Below are 18,099 nucleotides of genomic sequence, written 5' to 3'. Positions count from 1 at the left end.
TGAACTGAGTTCACCATTTTTGGGCCGTAACGTTCACTGCTCCGCGAGCGAGATCGCAGAGCGAGTTCTCGTTGGCGTGCTGTTGCCACAAGCACCGATTGCTTGCGGGCAGTGGGCCCAGGCCTGAATCAGCACACCCTTGGCCTGGTGCGAACTAGCTTTTTACGAACAGACATGAGTGAGGCAAGCTCCGAATATGCGGGAAAAGCGCATGGCATTTGAGAGTCTGCGGTGACGCGGAGGGCGTTCATCCACTGCGTAGGCCTCGTCTAGTGATTTCTACGATTCCAAGCCGCCCTGGGAGGTTTATCTTATGCATTTTACAGCCGGCAACATGGCAGAAGCGCGGTACGATGATTACTGAGATATTGAGAATGCCCATCCAACAACGCCATCAGATGTCAAGCATGTTGTTTTACAGAACCGAAACCGAAACTTTTGATTGCTAACCTTGGGCATCGTCTAATCACGGTGCCCCCCCTCCTGACGTCACAGCCTTTAGTTGGTGCGGCCGCCGCAAACCGCGCATAGTAGTTTTTCTTCTTTCGCGCTTTGTAAAATAATTACCGATTTGTCAACCGAATAAACGATGAACAGTGTGTTCATTTGAGCCAGTCTACACAGTGCAAGCAAAAACGGGAGCTTGACAAATTCACTTCAGTGTCCCTTTAACCAACTTACAACGCCACTCCAGTAAATAATTACACTTCAGTCTTGAGAAAAGGTCACTACTATTATTCACTCGCTCCAGTCAGTTAATCCCGAAGTCTTTATAAACACGTGCATGTATCATCTTTGCATCGAACAAAGGACGCTGCCATGTTTCTCATGTTGGTGTTTATAAAGTGAGTTATAAAAGTATTAAACAGCACTGCAGAGATTGAGGTGGTTTGATTCACCTGTGGAATTCTAGGGCAGCAATGTGCCTTCACATGCAGCTCAGTGGCCAATTGTGGCTCTATGACCGATTGCATGATTGCAGCTGGGTGACCGATGCACAGATGGGGCTCGTGAGCCATTTAGATGCATCCCAAAGTTTTGAGGGAGCGTACCATCTCTCCTCCGACTTTCCGTCGCGGACTGGAAAAAAGCCAACCCGTGTTGTATACAATTGAAGGGACATGTTCCCCTCACGCAATGACCGTGTGGGAAAGCTAGCGAAAGGGTGTCCATGGGAATGTCACAATCCCCGCTATCTCTATTTCACTGTTCAGTGGAAGTCCAGATCGTTAGCTAACATTTGAAGCCCTGAAGGAACAATGTGCTGTGTACCACTGGCATTTGATTGCCTCGGGTCAAAGATTACTAAATTATACTAGGCTATATAGTTACATTGTGGGAGAGAGGTGTTTTTTAACAGAAAAAAAAGCAGTTCAGTTTTCATGGGCAGAGCTACACCTGATGCACTTAACAAGGGTTCTTGATTGCGTGTTAAAACCCCCTTGTAGATGTTTCTGCGTTTTGCCCCCATCTGAAAAGCACTTCCTGAAGGCACCAACTGGGCCCTTCTTTCTGAGCACAGCAGCTCAAGGGGTTGGCCACAGTAGCGGGTTACCCTTTGAAAAGTTTTCACAGAGGTGGAATTGATAGCAACTTTTTTCTTTCCTTTTTAATTGTTGATGTTATTTTTTAAATACGTCTTTCATTCTTAAAAACTGGTGCACAGGAAACAAAAATAAGAGGAAAGGTGGTAGGTTGTCTTTATTCTCGCCTGTTTCCTATGTGCCAATTTTCTTCAAAAATTAATACACACCTACTAGCCCAGCTCGGCACCGTACTGTGTTTGGAGGGGGTGAATACTGTTCCCAAACGTTAACCTTGGGTGGGCGATGTGTCCGTGGCAAGCACTGATTCTGTGCAGCACGGTACTTACAGCAAATAGCAAACGGCCACTTTTTAGTCTCTTTATTTTTTCAGATGCACAAAAATGAATCTTACACAACAGACGGGCCATGCAGACAAAATACAAGATTTAGTGTTTTATAGTGCCTTCAGTGCCTGCCCGGCAGGAAACGATGCTTTAATCAGAGAAATTAAACATTTTAAGCCAAAATTTCAATGCTCCCGCTAAATTGTGTGTTTTCGTGACATCAGCAATGACGTATCCAGATAAGGGCCTTAAAACTGAAGATAGCCTGCTGACCAGGGCTGCTACCATTTCACAGATGGCCGTTTGGTATTGCTCACTTTCATAGATGGCGCTGCAATACTGCTGAAGATGGCACTGCAATACTGCTGCAATACTGCTGAAGAGCAAGATAAAGTTTGAGGAGCGACTTCGTGACATGGAGGACAAAAAATGGGCTGTGAGGGTGTTTAAGGACCTGTATATGAGGAGCGTGGACACGCGGTGGAGATGGAGGACCAGACAGCTGACCAAGCGGTACGGAAAGTCGGTAGGGGAAAGCGGGGTTTACACAACAGTTAAAAAGCAGGTAAAGGCAGCAGAGACGACGAAGTGGGCACAGAGAATGGAAGCGAAAAAAACCCTGGAGACTTATAGGGCAGAGAAACGGGAAATTAAGGAGGGATTCTATGGCAATACGAGAGGCAGTGCATTGCTCTTCGAGGCACGGGCAGGGTGCCTGGGAACCCGGGCATACACGGGCAGCTACAGGCAGCAGGATGAAACGTGTGCATGCTGCGGCAGTGATCGGGAACTATAGACTATATTGTCAGGAGCTGCACAGAGATACGGCCACCGCGGGGTGAGGGGGAAACGACGCTGGCGGAGGCTTTGGGATTTGGGGCGAGGGGGAACCTCAACTTCAAGGCCATAGAGGTGACGAAGAGGCGACTGGAGTGGTGGTGGAGGAAAAGTAGGGAAGGGATGGGTACGCAGGCGGAGTAATCATGCGGACGAGAATTTAGAACAGCGAGGGGAGAAAAAAGGGGGGTGGGGGTGATGAGTTTAAAACAGAAAAGAGGGTGAGATGGGAGGGAGGAAGCAAATCTATAGGTTAGCTGGAAGTAGGGCAAGTAAACGTAATAAAACAGGCAAGTCGGTTGCTGACAACCGACGCCCCGATTCAAAGGGAAAGCCAGTAATAATCATCATCATCATCAGTGCCAGTGTCCACACTTTGCTTCTGGCCGGACTTCTAAAACTGCCTTAGTTTTTAGGGTTTGCACTAACCATTTCCTAACGCGTAAGCTACGACTCAACATGGCAATGTCAGTTACTGTGCTGCTTATGTCAATTGGTCAGTGTTGTGTCAGACAAGTCCAACGCGTCCGACGGCTGTGCAGCCGGCAAAGTGCCACACTAACTTCTTCGGTGTTTGCGTTTTCGTTCGTGACTAATTGTTCACCCCACCATTCTTACTGCTACAAAAAGAATGTGCCTTAAATTTAAGCGCAAATAGCTTGTTCGGCAAACTTTTAAGCCTTGCCTAGTTTGCATTTGCTTTTGCGGGCCTCGCCAATTGCAGAGCAGGCACATATGACATCATAGGTACTGCTGCGGGAAATGCGCTGTTTGGTTGCATGGCCATTCCCTTTTTTTCCTAATTATACAGCTTATTTGAGCAAAGTGCACGTTAAAAGTGGTGCCAACGAGGCAATCTTTCGAATGAACCAAACTTGTGCTTTGTCTGCACGGCCCCTTTAATTCAATAAGATTGTCTTAAGTGTTAATAAAATGATAATAAAATATAAAAGACAGAAATCAAAAGGCACAATCAAAGAATAAAAGACATCAACAGAAAGACACAAGAATGACAACACCCACTGCTCCAAACTCACAGGGCTGAGCCATAATGCTGCACAAAGACAATGTGCAACACAAGAATAGCATCCGCTTGCGACTTGCCTGTTCTAGCAGTGCCCGCTAAAAGTTGGGGAAAAAAAAGCCCTAGACTTCTTTAGTGAAAACCAAAGGTGCTAAAAGAAGTTCAACACTTGCACAACAAAACCGGACTAGCAGTTTCCTCCAATGGTTAAAAAACGGAAGCTACGCTTCTTTGAATGCCCATACCAACAGCACAACACACAAATAACTGCAGAAAGGTAAAAAGAGCAAGGTAAAGAGAAACGACCTAACGGGAGCACTGCACTGAATAATGCTTTGCCCACTCCCCGCTCAATGTCCTGTATGTTTCAAGATTTCCTGGATTTCACGAAAACCATTCGCAGTAATCAGGCAGTCTCATCTCGTGGTAGCACTCACACTCTGAACAATGTATTAGGCTCTTTGTATTCTGTACAGAGCTGCTATTAGCATCATAGGTATTGCAGAGCTCGTCTTTGCACACACTATAGGGCACTGCAACTTTGCATGGTACTTAGATACAACTTTGCTGCCTTTCACGACTTACAAAATCTCAGCAGCTGCATCACTGCATTCTGTGATGCCTTGAGTCTTTGGCGAACTGCTTACTATGGAAACAACAGAGCGTGCGGTTGCAAAAGGCACATTTCTTGGCAGTGCAAGCACTTGTGGCCTCAAGACACACTCATTCTTGGGGGTAAAAAAAAAAGATTTTTCTGGGCATTGAGAGGCCCAATGCAAATGAGAAAGGTCCAACTGCAAATGCAAGGATGTGCGTTGAACTTAACCGAGTAAGAGAACCTTGCATCTAGTTCCTGCATGCCCAGTGTTTACAGCAAACTACAGTCAAACCTCCTTATTACGAACACTGATATAGCAAATTACCAGCTTTAGCGAACTAAATACAAACTTTGGTTGGTCACGCTTCATTTCAGTGACACTTATTCTTTTTATAACGAAACAAAAACCGCCAGAGCCGCATGTGGTGTCGGCTATAGCGAAGAAATATTTGGTTCACGCGAGGCTTTAAACTCGATAGCTAGTTTATAAAAAAGGAAAATATAAAAAATGGAAGATAACAGTTTGTGAAACTACAAAAGTAGAAAAGGCCCCTTTGCACGTGGACACTGAAAAACTTCGTCTGGCAGTGCACGCCCTTCTTCAAATAAATTAGAACGCGGGCCTGCTTTGTCAAACCTACTCTGTTCCATTGTAATTTCACGTCACGTTACGGTCCATTTAGTTTGAAATTCCAAAAGGAGACATCTAAGGATTATCTCGTGTATAATGGATTCGAAGCGTTGAATAATGCGTCTATTATCTAGGATCTTAGCGTGAGCCAGATTGCCGATTGGTCAGAGGTGATTTTTACCTCTGCTGTTTCAACGAATATCAGATATAACGAACTAATTTACTGCCCCGACTAATTTACTGCCCCGACACTACTTCGTTATAACGAGGTTCAACTGTACTCCACAAATATCCGGACACCGTACACGTCCAAACATTCAAAAAAGGTGCGGTAAGGTGAGATCTCGGCAGGGCACTGAATCCGTCAGCACATCGCGGGACAACACGCTGCCCTTGCTGATTTGTAGGTTCGTGGTGGTTATTGTCGGTTCATGGTGGTTATAACGGACTATGGTGGTGTTCATGATGGCGCCTCATTTCTTCTTGATCTTGGTGAACCGCGACGACGGCAGCTCGAACTGCAGGTAGTGGGTGTAGCCAAGGAAGATGACAAAGTGGCCGCAGCTGTACAGGGCATTGAGGACGGGATGGATGTCTGGGTAACGTGGCGACGGCGGCACGATCCCGTGCGCAACGTTGAGCACGACACAGCCCAGGAGGGAAAGCGCAAACTGAAAGAGAGGAACATTGCCCCGGCGAGCGTGTTTCGCAAATGAAAAGTTGGCAACAAATCAAGGTTCGCAGTGCTCCGAGCGTCTGTAGGGCGGCGATTGAACTGCGAGGCCCACTTAGACGAGATTTGCAAAAATCAATCCCGTTCGCATGCATCATACGGCAGTAGTGATACTATAAAAGGTACAATCTTTGTCAAAATTTTCTAGGCCACGCCAAAGGTTTCTTGGCCACAAAGAATTCAAAGCAAAAGCTCGACAATTAACTGTCATCAAATTACTTCGTGACAGAAGAAGGAAATGTGTTTTCTCCAGCTTTCTGGCATGAAACGTTTTAGCCTAGCTCAAGAAATAACCATGTACGTTGAAATTATTGCGGCTTATGCACTTTAGCCATTTCCTAGAAAATTTTGACAAACACTGTACATCTGAACTGCGTGAGAATTGAAATGCACAGACACATTAAACGTTTACTGCAAATGGCCAAGTAATGTTACAGCATTTAAAAAGAAATCAGAAACAAAATATCCCGCAGAATAAAAAGCTGGAGGAAACACCCCCCCTTTTTCGAGCAACAAAAAACAGTGCGGCCAAGCAAAGAAAATATTTTCAGCTCTTTGTTATGATTGCCGACTCCGAAAAATGACTCTTAGATATGTGGATATCTGCCTGCTCACCAGTGAGGTCAAAAGACTGTTCCTCTGTGCGTACTTCAGGTAAGCCTCGTATGCGAACACCAGGTTGAGCGCAACCACTGCTACGTAGGGAACCAGCAGGCCGTCCTTGTAAAGCAACGGGAACATACTGGAAACACAAGACGCGGCAAGAAGGGATGAGGAACACACTCCTCTTGCTCCTCCATTATGGGCAATCCCTTTCCAACATCCAAGCCCTCTTAAATGACGGGTGTTCTACCATGCCAGGCTATAATTTTTTTCTTTCTCGCTTGCCTCCAGTAGGGGCAGTAATTCACCTCTCAAGGTACTTTCCCACAGTGGGTGGGAGGAAGGGCCAGCAAAATTTTATACTTCAATAAATGAAGAACAAAAAACTTGACCGTTTTAACGCCTTTTGAAACACAGGTTTGAGGTCCTTAAGTTACCTAGGCTCAAAACACCTAGGACAAGGGGACACTAGGACACTGGACACCAACGCCACGCCAGTGTGCCGACACTGCAACTTGGTCTAGGGGCAACCAAGCCCAAAGCAACAATGTCGCCCACCACATTCACCAGAATTCGGAATGGTATGCAACTCAAAAAGCAAGTTTTTAATGGAGCGATGGCCCGGCTTAATTGGTGACATTAGTCAAACGTGGGATATGAAATCACACTTGCTGACAAATGAACTAACCTCTAATTGCAACTGCCTGCCATTGGCTTTTGTGACAAACCTCCCCCTGCAGCGCTTTACGCTGCAACCGCCAGCAACTAACAGTTAGCGACACTACAACTGACATCACTGCAATTGACGTCACCTGCAACTGACGTCACCTTTATGCATCACATGAATCCAGCACACTAATATTCGAAATGAACATGGATCAATAATTCGCATAAGTGCTGCTGCAGCTTTATATAAGCCTAGTTGTTTTTTAGGACTTCGTAAAAGCCATATTTGCATCAATAACAGCAATTTCCCAGGGTACATACCTGAATGTAGCGATTGTTGAGAACCAAACAACCAGGCCTGGATGTTTATGTAGGATGAGGCAGAACGCTCTGTATGAAAGAACATAAAAAAAAGGAGGCATGATATTTTTGGCCCATGAAATAAAAAGAAATAACAAGATGAAAAAGAAGAAAATACTTGCAGTGCTGGGAACAGTATTGTCTTTTCATGAACTTGGTAGGAGCAGAGGAAAAAGGCCAGCGAGCAGTTGATCTGCGCACACACAAATGCATCTTGCATTGACTTGGGAATTTTGATGCGGCATTAGCTTGTAGCACATCACATCAACTTGCAAGCACGGTTTTAAGGAGATGAACAACAACAACGAACTAGTTGACATTCAGCAACGGCTGAACACAGCAGTTTGCTGTGGTTCTAACACCTGCTCGGTCTAAAGGCACCCACAGCTCTGCAGTGTAATACTAATGAAGAAAACATGCTAAGGCTTGAAATGCAATAAAAAAAATTGAAGCCGTTACACTCAATGTGAAAGCTGTTGGAAGTGCAGAGCAGTGATTCGCCATAATGGGCTGTAGAGCCATTGTCTGCTCACTGCTACCACCCAATGCGATTCAAATTTCCCGCCTTCGCAGTGCTCGCGCACTCCCTGCCAGAAACTGTGCCAGTGGGAGTTCTGTTCTTTTTGTGGTTACTTTCCTCCCACACGCGCCAGCGTTGCAGGGCCACTTTTTTTTGCTTACTACCGTGAAAACCAACCCAGCGAGCGTTCCTAACTTAATGAACGCGGGGAGTGCCGGTTAATCGCGTATAATCGCGTATATCTTGCCTCAAATGTACCTGCACTTGCCTTTGCGCTAAACATCGGGGAGATGCATGACAGGCGCCAGCGGTTCACGAGTTTCGAACGCTTATGACTATATACACTGCTTGGCTTTCGAAGCCTCTGGGTTACGCCGCGACGACGGAATACCGTGTGGCTTTACTTGGGTCGAGCAAGCGAGCTACGACGACAAGGCGAGCCCCTTAAGTCATAGTTTCACACTAATATAAACTAGAGGGAAATCTGTCGCTGCAGTTGCGGGCCGCCGTGGGCGGTGCCATTGCCGCTAGCGACGTTCCTCGCCTACTTGGCGTAGCTAGCCATATGGCTTTTCTTTTCGAAGCTAAAATCAACAAAAAAGGGTAACATTTTTTCTTGTTCTTCGTACATAAAGTTTCTAAATAATCACTGACAAATTAATCATTTTGGAGGTTCAATTTCATAATAACAAAACAAACTTCATGAACATTATACAGCGATATTGTTGCTTTTTTGCAGCCAGAGCCAACTTTTCAGCCTGTTCAAGAGCCATTCCAAGGACGAGTGGAACTTGCCTGCCCAGTACATGACGAAATGCTCGCTGAAGTGTGGCTCCCCTAGACAGTGGCGCCAGATTTCCCTCTAGTGTATATTAGTATGAAACTCTATGCCTAAAGTGCTCTGCACTATAGAAGAGGGAACACCGCAAGTGCATGAAGGCCGTATAAAATGGCAACTAGGAAGAACATCCAAGAGGCAGCTTGGTTATACTGAGCTCAACTGATTTCACAGGAAAGCAAGGATTGGAAAACATTTGCTCAACAGCGTGAAGCGCCACATACCAGACTGTGTCGGAAGCGTTCGGGCATTGGTCGCAAAAGCACATCAACTGCCGAGACACTTGCCACACCAAGGGTCACCACTCCGCTAAAAGGGCAACGCAAACATGCAAAGTACCATAAATCACTAGAAAAAGAAATGCACACATGACCTCCGTCAATCCCCTTCCTGCTTTTGTAATTGGAGAGTTCGCAAGCTGTAGCACAGAAAAATGTACCCAGAGACAGTACTCCCACTACGTAACTGCGGCTTAGAGTGGCGTACATATATGCACGTTTGTGGCATAGTAATCCACAGACATAGGCAATGCACGTTTAAACATCACAACATTGCGTCATGCCAGGAGATTTTTGTAAAGTTCCCGCATCGAGCAGAAGAAAGAAAGTCTTGCCTTGCCCATGCAAGCATAGTAGGCGAGTAGAGCTTCTTCAGCTTCACAACCACCGCCAGTGCGCACCACAGGTTAGCCACCTTGTCCTGGAAGCAAGAAGAGTTCCCTGCAGCTGTCTGGTGGCTAGAGGATGGGACTGGTGTGCAAGTATTAACAAACTGGCGTTGGCAAGTTCTTACGCAGAAATTTGCTCCCGAGGGAGTCTTCAAACACATGACAGCCATTTCAAAAAAAAAAGCAAGAAAAAATAACACCACTCAGAAAACAGATCAACATTTGTAAGCACACAGGTTCGACAAGCAAGTGAGAGAGAGGGGAGAAAAAAGGAAAGCTACTGCATCTAAAACAGGCCCAGAGGAACATTTTATGTTGTATTCCCAAAGCAACTGGCTTACTTAGGAAACAGATGGTGCATCTTTCACTAATTTTGCTATGCATCCTGTCTTAGCTATTTATGCTGCAGACACTTATAATGAGATGGTTAGTTAAAATGACAAGGCTAGTTAAAACTGAACAAATAAAATTTGTGCAGCACTTGTGTTTTAACATATAACTTTCAACGTCATCTTTTCACGCTTACCTCAAACAGCCCCCTGTCCAAGGGAAACAGTCGTCTCAAGACCTGGAGGGCACGGTCCAAGCTGCCCAGGTAAGGTGCCGAGCAGACTGCAAATGTGCCCAGCACTACGGCCGCCAGGGACAAGAGCAACGTGATCCTGAAAATAATGCATCCCGAAATTCACTCCAACACCTTTCGTTCCTTAACACGGGTTCATTACAAAGGTGTCAATTGGTCAATACGAAAACAAAGAGAGAGCGAGCAGCACAACTAACGCAAGTGAGAAAGATAAGTTCCAGAGGCACAACAAATGTTGTGAGCTTCAAGTCACTTTAGACCACTTGTTCCTATACACTTGCCAAAACCTTTGCACCCCGGAGTTGTTACATCTCGTGCAACCACTAAAATGCCACTTCTGCAATTTGTGAACTTCAAATACGGACTCAAGACAACCCAAGAAGAAGACCCAAGAACTTCAAATCTAGAGTCGGATTCAGTTTCAGAACTGTCTACCATCATGGCATACATGGCCGCCAGAGCAGGCTCAAACAAAGAGCGCAAGGTTGTCTATTGCAGATTAAAAGAAAAAAGACAAAGCTACAACCGGGGATTAAGGGTTCAGAAATTTTGAACAGGTTGTGCGAAAACTTAAAAAAAAAAGTGTCAGCGCACCACCCGACTGCGCAACTTTGGCCCATCATCGGAACGACGCTTCACCAGTATTAAGCTGGGAAAAATATCCAGGGCTATCCCCACTAACGTGAAACCTGGGAAGGGGCGAAGCATGCAGTGTATAAGTGTATTGTTGGCGCCTTGGCGTTTTTGCCAACAGAGTTGGAACCATTGGGGGGTAGAGGTACACAGCTTTGCTGTAAAAGTCTCTTGTCTTTGAAGCACGAAACTCTCTAGCGCGAGGCGTAAACGAGTGTACTGGTGTTTTTTAAGCGCGCGTTACCAAGCGCTCTATCGCGACGCGTAAACGAGTGTCACGGTGTTTTTTAAGCGCGCGTTACCAAGCGCTCTAGCGCGAGGCGTAAACGAGTGTCCCGGTGTTTTTTAAGTACGCGTCACCAAGCGCTCTAACAGGAGGCGAAAACGAGTGTCCTGGTTTAGTGCGAGACATAAACGGGTTTCCCGGTGTTTTAGTATTGTGACTACATGAGACGAACGAAGACAACAGAAGACGCCAACATCCCCAGCCCTTAAGGGGCTTTGCCCCTAAAACTTAACTGAAACTTGTTACTGGTAAAATTGTAACAGCCCACACAGGTGATCATCAAGCGGCAACCAGAGGAAAGTGAGGGGCATGTCACCACTCACTTGGACTTGAGCCCTTGGCGCTGCAGGCAGCAACCGAGCATGTAGCAGAAGAAAGGATTGGCGTAGTACAGAGCCATCTGCTTGTAGTTGAGTGCCAGTGAGAAAGCTATAGCACTCAGAAGCAGCCGTTCGCGCTCCAGAAACGCGACAGCCACCAGGAAGAGGCCTAGGCTCACGCAGTTGTACCTACAACGTGGTTAAGGATGGTAGCGAAGTCTCGCTGATTAGTGCAGTTCAAGTCAGAGGATTACTTCAGCATTCTTTCATGGAGTCCACGCCTGGCCCAGTTTTCCCCATACTAGGTTCGATATGACGTGAACCACTTATCTTGCTGCTTTTGTTGCTGTGAGAGAAATGGACTCTTTTGCTCACGCAAAGGGTTGTATGTACACCTCTAGTGTTGGGGCACAGGGAGAGCCTAGACGACTGCGACCCCAGGTGGAGGCAAAAGACTGGCGCCTTGTAGGCATTGTAAATCTCCCCCCTAGCCGAGACTGTTAATTCCGTGCAGTGCACCTTACAGCTATTGTGCTTGCGCTACCGGCTGCCGCCGTCGCGACCGTCCCCCTCGTGACCAGAAAACGAATGTCGTGGTATGTGTGCTGTACTTGTGAAGCTCGGCAACGTCAGGCGTCGTAAGATTGCCGTACTCGCTCGCCAACGCGCTCCGACAGTGTACGCGTCGACTGGGTGCTGGCAGTGCAGTGCTGGAAGAAAAGTAGGCAAGAGATGAGGTCGCAGGAGGTGTGGTTAAACAGATGAAAGTTTACAAAGTGAGGGGGGTATGTAAAATAATATGCAAGAGCAGGAAACGGTGAGAGAGTTCAAGCCGCGCGCCGGCGAGCGAGTACGGCAATTTCACAACGCCTTACTTATACCCCTGTCACACGGGCACTTTCAATCGCGATTGAGTCGATCCGGATCGAGCTCAATCCGGATCGGGCGCTGCTACACGGCAGTTTCAATGGCGATCAAGCTCGATCCCGCTCGAACTCAATCCTGGTTTCTCAAGCGCAATCGAAGCTCCCAAGCGCGATCGAAACAAAGCGGCGATACTCTCGTCCCCGCTCAGTAAAGGCACAGAAGTGACAACTTCAACTAATGCCACAAATTGTGTGAAATAACTTGACCCAAATAAGTGTGAGGTAACATTTACATAGTTACGTATGCCTACGACCGCGCAAAGGTACTAGACGCCGGCCGCAAGTACATTGTTAGCGCCATCTGGTGTACATGAGTGCAACCGGTGCAACTACTCAATCGCGATTGAAACGTGCCGTGTAGCAGCGGCAGTGCGTCGAGCGCACTCAAAAACTCGATCGCAATTGAAAGTGCCCGTGTGACATGGGTACTAGTTGTTGAGCTTCATGAGTATGGTACGCATATCACGACGTTCGTCTTAGAGGTGACGTAGAGTTCATAGAAGCATAAAGTTCACATATGTGGAAATTGAAGGTGAAATGCATGCATGTGGCCTCGCAGAGAATTAGCAGTCTCGGGTGGAGGGGGATTTCACAACGCCTTAGAGCCGCCAGCTGGGGCAAAACAGAGGACCACAGTATTGCTGCCAATTATGAATATTTATAGTCCCTGAAAATGATGTCACTAGTAGTAGTAGCAAGCTGGAACTACCAGAACAGTAAAATCAGTGATGACACTAAACACTACAATAACTCTTGCATGACACAAACCTCTAGCACTGCTGAGCACCAATTGCCTAGCAGCAAGTATGTTGTAATGATTTTTCAGTGTCAAGAAAAAAAATTGCGAGTCGTTACCTTTTTTTCAACAACAGTATAAAATAAAATCAGTTTTCTGGGACTTGATTTCTGGTACACAGCATCGTAGTTACCAACAATTTTGCTGAAATATTCTGAACGGAACTTTACTGACATTTTCAGACCAGTGTCTGACCACTCTGAAAGCCACTGCGAACGTGCTCACAAATATTCTCGGGGCTCTATCCTTAGACAATATTCCCACTGTTAATTTGACTGTCCGCTAAGATGAAGTCTCAGTCTACAGGACCTGGTAAGTTTCCGCCACTCTTTCACAGTTCTATTACAACCACTGCTAATTTACTGCATCTGCGCATGTTGTAGCGGGCACACCAATGCACAACAAAAAGGATACTGAAAGTGACCGTGGTCAATCAGCACCAGGCCTGGCAGGATCAACGTTAGAGTAGTGGCAATGGCCTGGAGGAACAAAAACAAGACAAATTTACTTGAACACTTGTAACATTAAGTTTGTCAGACACTTAATTCAATACGCACATCTTCCCTCTACTCGGTCTTTACTATTTCAAATGACTCGTCTCCTCACAATCCCCAATGACGAGTCACTTGAAACGCGAAATGGCGAAGACGATGAGAACCAAATTTAAATTTGCCGCCACAAAGTGGACCAACCAGGCAAGCCCCTGACGAACAGACGGGATGTAGCGGTGAATGTGGCAACGACCCGTGCAGCCGAAACTGAACAGCCAATTCACGAACCCCGCGACGACCAGGAGAGAAAATTTAAGCTCAGGTCTTGTCTCCTTTTTTGTCAACTTCTAGCTCACAACAATCGTACACTGTTGCTCACCGAATCTCTTGGTTTCATCCTCAGAGGGGATCATATCGAGTTCCAGAAGAACAGCACTGCTGGGAAGTACACGAGGATGTCAGCAGCCAACACTGCGCAAAACAATCGCGATACCGATATCATTAACACCGTCCAACTAAAATGAATGGCCTGTGAAGCATGATGCACTGCAGCGCTGTTTAAAAATGCCAGGTTTGGTTTGTAGAATCTCTGTTGGGTGTGTTCTCTAATGGGTTTTGAGGTGCAAACTCATTTATAATACCGAGTATTCAGGCCGATTACGCTTGCTGATCATGTCCCTCGCCACTTAGAAAACAGTACCATTTACAATACATTTCTACCCTCCTCTGCCACCACTGTTGTTATTAAAAAAAAGATTACATTCTAACAGTTTGTGTTTTGTCATGTTTATCATTTGAGCTCATCACTCCTATTTAGAGATTCATTGATGTGCACCAGTCTTGCACCTGTCCAATTTGATCAGAGGGCCCACATGCTCTCTTAATGGTTCGAACTTCAAGTTATTGCCATGCAAACAAGCTGTATGCCGAGCTGAAAATGAGCACGCTTGAAACGTGTTCATTATGAAGGAATACGGCAAGAAAAAGACGTCACCTAGCAGAAAAGCAAAATGGCTAACCATGATATTTGGCAGCAAGAGTGTACCACATCCTACAAACAAGGTGTTTGTGCCGAAATCCACGTTTAGTCACGCTAGCACTCACGCGCCGGTTACTTTTTTATTCTTATTGTCGCAGAATGTGTTGTACACCTGGTTTCGGATAAATTATTCGCAGTGTCTAGAGCGCCGTCCAACGGCTCATTAGCGGGGCCTTGAAGTGCCGTCCGACGGCGCTGCAAGCGTATGCTCCCGTGCCGTCCAGCCAGTCCGGCGCTTGAGCGGCAGAGCTTTCAGCACACGGCCAGGACCGCGCCTTCGAGCTTCAGTCGTTTTAAGATATACCTATACGAAAGAAAAGAAGTTTCTTACGACACACTAGGCAGCTCAAGATCGGACGCTTGAGGGTGGTCATATAAGATGTTGTGTAAATGTATCCCTAGCTGTGAACAAGCGAGCCGAAACCAAGGTGCAATGTGTGCTCACCCAGTGACTCGGGCACGTCGGGCGCGCGATGCGGCGGTGTTCGTACTTGTGACGAGAGATGATGCGACTTCATCTAGAATAGTACTAAAGCATTGCAGGTTGCTCGAAGAGTCGGAAATGACGAACTCAAGCAGAGACTTTTCAACGTCTTATTGCATCAAGAAATACACACGTTTGCTAGCACGCCACACCTGTATCCCAGACCGCAAAGTTCGCTTCTTTTCACAGACGCAAAAGTTCTGGCACCTTAGAACTCCACGTTGAAACTCTACGAGTTTCAACGGGGAACAACGTGTGAACGTGTACCGACAGAGGTACGACAAGGCTGCAAATCAACCTACTATCCCGCTATGCATCCAGCTATACCTACGAATATGAAGCTTGCTCTGACAAGTCAAAGTAGTTTCTTGGCACTGAAGAGTGCCATGCTGTTCGTCGATTACATGTGTACGCTGAAGCCACTGACCAAAGAGCCGGTGAGCACGGGACGCTGCTTGCCGGCCTAGCGGGCCCGCCTTGGCGGGCCGCGCCAACTTTGGCCGGGCGGCGGCCCGCTGCCGTTTGCCATTGCGGATGTAAAGAAACGTTTCGTCACCAACTACGTCGGGTGACTCTGCAGCCGTGATTAACTATCCGGTTTTGCGATGTCGTCGCGCGACGAGGGTTGAGCGATCGGCTCATCGCCGCCTATCGCTTCGCGAAGTGGCGCGGCGTGCTAATAGTCGCCAATGGGAATGAGTATGCGCATATTGCACCTAATTGGTTTCGGCTCGCTTGCTCACAGGGATACATTAATACAACGGCTTATATAACCGCCCGCGAGCGCCCGATGTTGAGCTGGCTGATGCATCATTAGGAACTGAGTACTTTTCTTTTTTTTTCGTGATGGCCGTGGGCTGAGAGCTCTGCCGCTCAAGAGCCGGACCGGCCGGACGGCACGGGAGCATACGCTTGCAGCGCCGTCGGACAGCACTGCAAGGCCCCGCTAAAGAGCCGTCGGACGACACTCTAGACACTGCGTAAATTATTTTCCTTGCGTAATATCGACAGGTGCCTGCTGACCTGCACCCCCCCCCCCCCCCGCCCTCTCATGACGCTGCTCACCCGTGTAGTGCATGAACAGTTTGTGCTCATAGCTTTCCAATCCACGTGACTCATTCAGCGCGACCCAGCTGCTGTTGATGACGCCGGCGCTGGAAAAAAATAAAAAAACGTGCAGAGGACGTTGACTAACTCCACATCCAATCAAGCGTTCAACGACGCAGATACCCCTGTTCAAAATTTCGCACCCTACCGAATTTCCGTACACTTTCCCACAGACCCAGCTGTGGTAGGCAGTCAGAGGTGGGTAGTCCAGACCCCCAGTACAGCAGGTCGTTGTCCGTCGAATTCTCATACCTGTTGACGAGCAAAAAAAAAAAAGCAGCAGCATGACATTCGTTTTTTTTCCCTCTTGCGAGCACCGATTCAACGGAACGAAAGCAGCAACTACAGCGCATTACCATTCAGTTACGGGGAGGTTGACAGTAATTTCCATCCAGTGCCTCTGAGCTTCGTAATCTCCAAACATGGGCGGTTTCCCGGCGCCTGTGCATTAGATCGAAAAATTGACGTCAAACTGATGCAAAAAAGTACACAAAAGATTGGTCTTTTTACCCGAGTAAGGCCATAGAGAAGTCGCACAGCGCAGCAGAAGCGCTGTGAGGACTCCAAAGTAGCACACGTCGTCGACTTCGGCTGAAAGGATAAAAACATCACTTGACAGACATCACAACTGTAGCTAGAGTATTTCGAATAGCTCCACATGCATGAAGCACTGACATGCAAATGATACGGACGTTGTTCAGTGCAACGTTCTTAGACTACTTCAGTTTCGCAGCTTCCCATACGCGCCCTGTGTTCGGCGTGGCCGGAACGGTCGTCGCCAGAACTAACGGCGCTGCCATCGACTCTTGCTTCATAGCTCGCGCGTCGTCTGCTAGGATGGGAAAGCGCCGACGTACCCCAGTGCGTGCGGAGTGCATCTGATGGCTCCCGCCCTTCTCAGGTCGCACAACCCAAGACGCTCCTTTGTATTTATCAAATGGGTGTCCATGTGGAAGCGTTAGATCGCAAACAGACAAAGTACAGAAAAGAGTGCACAAGACGGGCGCTGACTCGCAACTGTCTCATTAGTTTTTATTGTTTTTCTTGCGTCCTGGAGGTCGTTCGTGACTAAAATGACCGCTTAACGGGCGTTCACCGTCGAAACATAACTTACACAATTTGGAAATGCGTGCGTCTAATGTGCGTTTGCGTTGTGGTTAATGTGAGCGCTTTTTTCGCATGATCTAACAGGATTACGAGGCGAGATAAGACTCGGGAACCGAATATTCACAAAACCGAGTGTATGATTATGTGGGGTGGGGCGTCGTATACGCTCGCTTCTCCCACTCATTGTTTTACTTTCTTTTAGATGCATTAGGTGGCAGGCTGGCTGACGCACTTTCGTACGGATTTCCACCTTCCTTCCCAGAATCGAGCGCCACGCAGTGCAACATTGTTACATGTATTTGTAGCTGAACACTCGCTATTTCAGTGCCATCACCCAAAAATCACGTTAAAGCTTATAAGCTTTTACTGAGTACGCTTCTTATCAAGTGAATAAAACAAAACAGATCCACGGCAGGAATATTGATCATTGAGTATGAAGCACTAGTCCAACAAGATAGCTTAAAGTAGCTTTGCCTTTTTCCTTGCTTGCTGTACTTGCTGAGTGACCAGCATTTCACTTTTTTCTTCATAAAGAAGTGCATTCGCATGACAACATAAAACTTAATTACCATTGCACTAACTTCCTGGCAGTGCTCATCACATCAAAGCAGGCAGAGAAGCCTTTTACAACTCATCTATCACTTTCCAGAAAAGGTCACCAAACACAGGAGACTTGTTCAGTGTTTGGGAAGCAGTTTTCTCCATCTTCTTTACTACCGCGTAAAGCCTCAATGGCGGTTCTCGAAGACACACTGCCCTGTATGAGCGAAGTTCAGTCAGATGCCTCTGAGGCAAGCCAGAGGGATGCGAACTGGGTTGCTCGGGGGAAGCTGTCAGTATTGGCGGTGAGCTGGACCACGGGCGGCGCTGCGAAGCGCTTCACTCGGGATCGCTCTCCCCGCTATTTCGTTGCGCTCAGTTGACGTCTGATGCTTGTGCGTACCACAATTTACGAGTGCGTAACTTTTTATCATAAGAAA

The 18,099-nt window shown here is 47.0% G+C and overlaps 1 pseudogene across 1 annotated transcript; it reads right to left on the bottom strand.

The window, feature by feature from the left end:
• Positions 1 to 5,333: 5,333 nt before the first annotated feature.
• Positions 5,334 to 16,628, bottom strand: LOC144156780 (dolichyl pyrophosphate Man9GlcNAc2 alpha-1,3-glucosyltransferase-like; annotated as a pseudogene). The gene is made up of 14 exons (XR_013319781.1): positions 16,523 to 16,628; positions 16,369 to 16,453; positions 16,174 to 16,264; positions 15,971 to 16,059; positions 13,762 to 13,853; positions 13,306 to 13,370; positions 11,173 to 11,358; positions 9,874 to 10,009; positions 9,294 to 9,379; positions 8,905 to 8,989; positions 7,445 to 7,515; positions 7,284 to 7,352; positions 6,309 to 6,435; positions 5,334 to 5,631 (listed from the first exon to the last, which is right to left on the bottom strand). The product of XR_013319781.1 is annotated as a dolichyl pyrophosphate Man9GlcNAc2 alpha-1,3-glucosyltransferase-like (transcript).
• Between the last annotated feature and the right edge of the window lie 1,471 nt (positions 16,629 to 18,099).

Source organism: Haemaphysalis longicornis, unplaced genomic scaffold, assembly GCF_048455015.1.
Source record: "Haemaphysalis longicornis isolate Haplotype H1 unplaced genomic scaffold, Haemaphysalis longicornis Haplotype H1 scaffold_1, whole genome shotgun sequence".
NCBI classification, from domain to species: domain Eukaryota; kingdom Metazoa; phylum Arthropoda; class Arachnida; order Ixodida; family Ixodidae; genus Haemaphysalis; species Haemaphysalis longicornis.
This window is presented reverse-complemented; position numbering and strand designations above follow the sequence as displayed.